We start from the raw sequence: 5,688 nt of genomic DNA, 5'->3' as shown, positions 1-5,688 counted from the left end.
CTCATGAACTATTGGGATAGTTCAGAAGCATCTAAAGAGGTAATGATGAGAGAAACAGGTAAGGCTATGAAGCCTTGTAAATTTTCTCACAATTCATGTATGTTTGCAGGATGTGCGATAGATGGTGAGCAGTTTGATGGAATTGTCACAAAGGACAATGAAGTTCTTGAGGTAAAGTCTGGTAGAGGATTCCTTTCAGAGAAGGAATGTGATGATTGGTCAACAGAAAATGAAGGTATGGAAAGTTGTGTAAAATTTCCGAGTTCTACTCCAGTTGAGATTGTTCAGTTGTATCGGAAGTTAGATCTTCAGAAGAGAGAGTTGGAAAAGCAGAGGATCTATGTTCAAGGAAAGTTCCTGAAAGACACAGAACAGGGGAAGATTTTCCAAACAGATGATGTGGAAAAGGGACCAACTGATAGTCTCACAGAGGAATTGAATCAGCATACTGATGTGCTAATGGATGAAATAATTTCAGAGCAGCATACTGAAATGTTGCCAGCAACAGCAGAAGAGGCACTAAAGCCTTATGTTGTTTATTCTAACAATTGTTTGTGAATGCAGGTATTGGTACTGAAGAACATTTGACTCCGTTGAGTAGTCAAATTAAGGGAGAAGAAGTTCTCTGTTCCAGAAGACAAGAGGGTGAGGATGATCGGGTGGTAGTCAGAACAGAAACAAGCATAGAAGCAAGAATTCAGCAGGTGACAATACTGATAGAGAAAGTAAAAACTGAGCAAGCCGTCTTAGCTCAGCAGACAGCAAGAAATCAACAACTGGCCGATTTATTAGACCAAGCGATTGAAAGCATCAGAAGACGGATGATGAAAGTATCCTGGAAGAGACCAGCCACAGTGAAACAAAGAAGCAGCAGCAAAAGAAAAACAACAAATGATTGTGAAAGCACAGCCAATGGAGCGATGCAACATAAAGTGTGGAAACTTGGAGAAGAATATCAGAAAGAGGCAGCGACAAGTAGAAAGTTACAACACAAGATATGGGATCCAGGCATACACAGATCCGAACACATGATCAGGCGATCATGTTTAATTTCAACGTTAGGAGTCTGATGTAGGAGCATCTAGACCATCTTTTCATTTGTAAATATGTGATAAAGGGGGTGTGACAATTTTAATATTTTATTAATTAATTTGTTATTAAAATAGGAGAAGGTGAGGATTTTGTAAATATACTTTTATTAATTAAGAGGATATGAGAGAATTTGGTTAAGGATATGAAGGGATAAGATTCTAGATAATAGGGTTAGTTGAGATATTCTAATGGTGTTGAGATATTAAGGGGATTGAGCATTTAATTAGTTCATTTTTAAAAATTGTATAAATAGGAAGGGGTTTTGAGAGGAAGATACATGGAAATTGTGAGAGATGTAAGGTAGAATTAGATAGGATTGGTGTGTAGCGAGAGCTCAGAGAGGTGTGAAGATTGTGTTTGTGTGAAATTGAGTCAAAAGCGAAACTCTGTTTCGTTTTCTTTTCTGAATATTATAAAAGTAACTGCGTTTGTCTGTAATCGAATGCCAAATTGTGTAGACTTGAGCATGATATGTCTGCGTAATTGATTGTAATAGTAATTCTGTGTGAAGGGTTGTATCCAGCGCATTTTATTCTGTAGTTTGTGTTGAATCATTGTACAGGACTCTGTTTTTGTTGGGTTTCATTGTTGTTAATATAAATCTGTGGGTAGAATCGATGTGTGAAAGCGGAGGAGATTCAATTGTCAACATTGATTTTTATTACAAAACCGGTTCAGAATCATTGAAAGTTTCAATAGGCGTTAATGAAATTGGGTTTTTTTGATGGAGACAACGCTTAAATTATAATTGTGAAATTGGTAAATCGATCACCCTGAATCGATTTCATGAAGAAGAATTCCTGTATTGGTCAAGCACTGGTTGAAAGAGGGTGTTGTTCCTTTGAAATTATATATGCCATGTAAAGGTTTCTGTCTTGAACGCCTTTAACTGCATCTGAAAGTCCTGAACGTTGTCATTCGAATGTATGATCTGCAAAATTCTGGGAGATAAAGAGCGCAGGGTCAAATTTATGACTGTTTATGTTTGATTTTATATCGTGATATCATTCTGAGCTCGTGGGCACAAAGAAGTCATAGTTTTGTAGTCACGTGGAGTGGAGTATACATTGGATTGGTTTCTGCGTTAAGCTGGAGCACACGTCAAGCAGAATTGAGCGTGAAATCGATCCATATGTTATCTATAAATAATAGAAGTCGTGGATCATCTGAAGATAGTGTTAGCAAAGTCGTATCAGTGTTGAATAGCACTAAATCCAGCGTTAAGCAGAGGCCAGTTTGTCAAAGGCCGCGCGCTCGCAGGTAGAATTTGTCCAAAACTCGGTGATCGATGTTGTTTAAATTGCAAATCGAGTTGAATAGTTGCGTCAGAAGTAATCGATTCAAATTGCCATCGATTGTTATAGTGAGGTTAATGTAATTGTTACAGCTTTCAAATTCTGCTTTGATATGGTTAATTTGAGTGTAGATTGGGTGCTGCGTCCGGTATGCATAGTTTTCAGTTTCCTGAGATAACCGATTGAAGTATGTAATAAGCCAGATTGGAGCTCTGATATGTTCAAAAGCAGTGTTTGCAGATCGCTACAGTTTGAGCATCGTTGATGAGAAACAGGTATGCGATATCAACATTCGATTCTAGCCAACTCTCAGTTTATATAAATTGCTATTGCCATAAGTCGAAAGGTTTGATTGTTTGGTTGGAAGTTGTGTTTTGATTGAATGAGAATTGAATAAAGAGATTCAATTTAAAGGCATATTTGGGCGCTGGTGCCATGATCTTATTTGAATTCAAGGGTGTAAATAATAATTGTATGGATGTCAACAACATAGTATCACAGGCGAGACTTGCATCGCATGAGATTGAAGGTCGAAAATTAATGTCTGAAAATTAATTCAACTTGTTATGAGAAGAAATGTTAAATATTGTTTTTAATCATAAATATGAAGGAGAAACTAAAACTTCCGCATGAGTTGAATTTTCCAAAAAGTGGACTGAAATTGACTAGAACAGGAATTGTCGTTTTTATATGTACAATTTGTAAAGATTCTGGGTATCGTAGGCTCTGCCTGCGTCAGATCTATGATCTACCAACAGTTGTGATTCTACAGTTATCGAAAGTTGTCCTTCTATGGTCTACGATCTCTCAAAAGTCGTCATTATGAAGCCACTAAAGGTCGTGATTCTAGAGCTACCAAAAGTTGTCGTTTTGTGATCTCTGAGCTACCAAAATTAATAGTTATACAAATACCGAAATTTGTCTTTCTGTGATCTGCATGTCACTGAAAGTTGAAAATAATTAATATTATTTTGTATTAATGGAGAAATGGTTACACAAGTTGTAATGTATCTCCTTAGTTTAGGATTTGTTCCTAGAGTTTAGGAGTTTGGTTGCAACTTCCCGATCTCTAGTAATGTACTTAATGATGTAATTGCTCATTTGATGTAAGTAGAGTGTACGGAGAGAGTTCTCTTTGTTTTGAGTGCAGTCTCCAGGTGCAGTACTCACCTGTGAGTTGTAACTCCTTCTTTTTCAATTCAAGTTTGATTTTTATCTTGGTATCAGAGCTCAGAGTAGGGGTAGCCTTAATTTTTTTTTTAGAATGCATCATTGATTACAGAACTGTAGTGGTGGTAGAGTGTACAGAAGCATTCGTAGAATCAGGTGGACTGCAGTAACACCTGAAGACAGGTCTCAGATGACTGATCATCTCTGAGCGGACAATAGGGTTGGCAAGGTTTCCTCACGAACAGTCGCGCCATTTTTGAGCGGAAGAAAGGGTTGGCACTATTTATTAAGGAACCGTCGTGCCATGGCGCGATTTTGAGAGCGATAGTCACGCCAGTGCGCCAGAAAGTGCTATTGGCGTGGAAAATCAAGCCTTAATCGCACCAATTTCATAAGACGTGTCGATTTTGTTTTCAGCGCGTGTATTTCGCTGTCGAGAAGCGTCAACCTCTTTCTCTTTGAAAAATCTGCAATTTTTTGCAGATCGAAATTTCCCGGTGGTGGCACTTTGAAATTTCAGATCTGTTCGGTGGCAGCAGATCAGAGTTGCCCGGTGGTGGCACATTGGAGTTCCTGATCTACTCGGTAGCAGCAGATCGGATTTGCCCGATGGTGGCGCATTGGAGTTCCGGATCTATTCGGTGGAAGCAGATTAGAGTTGCCCGGTGGTGGCGCATTAGAGTTCCTGATCTACTCGGTGGCAGTAGATCGGATTTTCCCGGTGGTGGCGCATTAGAGTTCCTGATATGTTGGGTGGCAGCAGATCGGACTTGCCCAGTGGTGGCTCATTAAAGACTTATTCATCAGAGGATCAGAAATTTTATTAGTCCAATATGAATAACAGTGATGAGTACTCTCTTAAGCCAAAAAAGACGTGGTCTATTATCAATCCAGTAGATTATTTTCTCAGGGAGCAGTGGCTGCTGTTTATTTTGATAGGAATTGCCATCGCATCGACTTTCTTTATCCTTCAGCCTAGTTTTTTGGCTTCTAATGTTAATGAAAATGGAAGGTTTGTGCCCGACAAACCTCATTGGGTTGTTTATGAGACTCCTGTTTCTCGGTTTGCTTAGCATCATTTGGGTTCGATGGTGAATTCGGGGGCTAAAGTGCCCCTAGGTTTGAAGAGAAAGTCCCTGCGAGTTGTCGTGACGGGTGGAGCTGACAGCCTCATGGCAAGAGGCGACAGTGTTATTGCTGTCGACAAATTCTTCACAGGAAGGAAGGATAATGTTTTGCATCATTTTGCCAATCTGAGGTTTGAATGGATAAGGCATGATGTTGTGGAGCCCTTATTGTTGGAGGTTGATCAAATTTACCATTTGGCTTTCCCTGCTTCCCCTGTGCATTACAAACACAATCCTGTGGAGACTATCAAAGCTAATGATGTGGGAATCTTGAACATATCCAGACTTGCCAAGCGTGTTGGGGCAAATGTTGAGGTTCGGATTGCTCGAATTTTCAATACATACGGTCCGCGAATGTGCTGTGATGATGGTCGGGTTGCAAGTAATTTTGTTGCTCAGGCTTTACGCAAGGAGCCTTTGACAGTCTATGGAAATGGGAAACAGACATGGAGCTTCCTGTTCGTTTCTAATCTGATTGAAGGCCTTATGTGACTTATGGAGGGCGAACATGTTGGTCCTTTCAATCTTGGGAATCCTGGGGAATTTACAATGTTAGAACTAGAATAGGTTGAAGAAGGAAAGGATGACTCTAACAGTGATTGGGACATTCCATTGCTAATGGAAGAAAACAATAAGGAAGATGAAGAGCAGGAGCAGAAACAAGAAGAAGAAGTAACAGGAAATGTAATCAATAATGCAAGCCCAGAAAAGGTTGAAATAGACAGATTTGAGGTAAGTACCCTACCAAGGAGATCAAGTAGGAATACTCGATTACGTTCTAAATTGAAAGACTATGCATTAATGTCAAAGTTTTTAAACATTGTAGAACCTGCAAATTATGAGGAAGCAAGTAAATCTGATGCATGGAGGGCTGCAATGTATGAGGAAATAGAATCAATAAACAGAAACCATACTTGGGATTTGGTTGAATTGCCTGAAGGTAAAACCCCCATAGGATGCAAATGGCTGTATAAACCAAAAATAAATGTAGATGGGAGTATAGA

The 5,688-nt window shown here is 39.3% G+C and overlaps 1 pseudogene; it reads left to right on the top strand.

The window, feature by feature from the left end:
• Positions 1 to 4,645: 4,645 nt before the first annotated feature.
• LOC149251005 (UDP-glucuronic acid decarboxylase 2 pseudogene) lies at positions 4,646 to 5,176 on the top strand (annotated as a pseudogene).
• The last annotated feature ends 512 nt before the right edge of the window (positions 5,177 to 5,688 follow it).

The sequence above is a fragment of the Pinus tabuliformis genome, chromosome 7, assembly GCF_031772625.1.
Source record: "Pinus tabuliformis cultivar Carrire ecotype Pingquan chromosome 7, CPIR1, whole genome shotgun sequence".
Lineage (NCBI taxonomy): Eukaryota > Viridiplantae > Streptophyta > Pinopsida > Pinales > Pinaceae > Pinus > Pinus tabuliformis.
The sequence above is the reverse complement of the archived record's forward strand: the minus strand, read 5'-3'. Positions and strand labels throughout refer to the sequence as shown.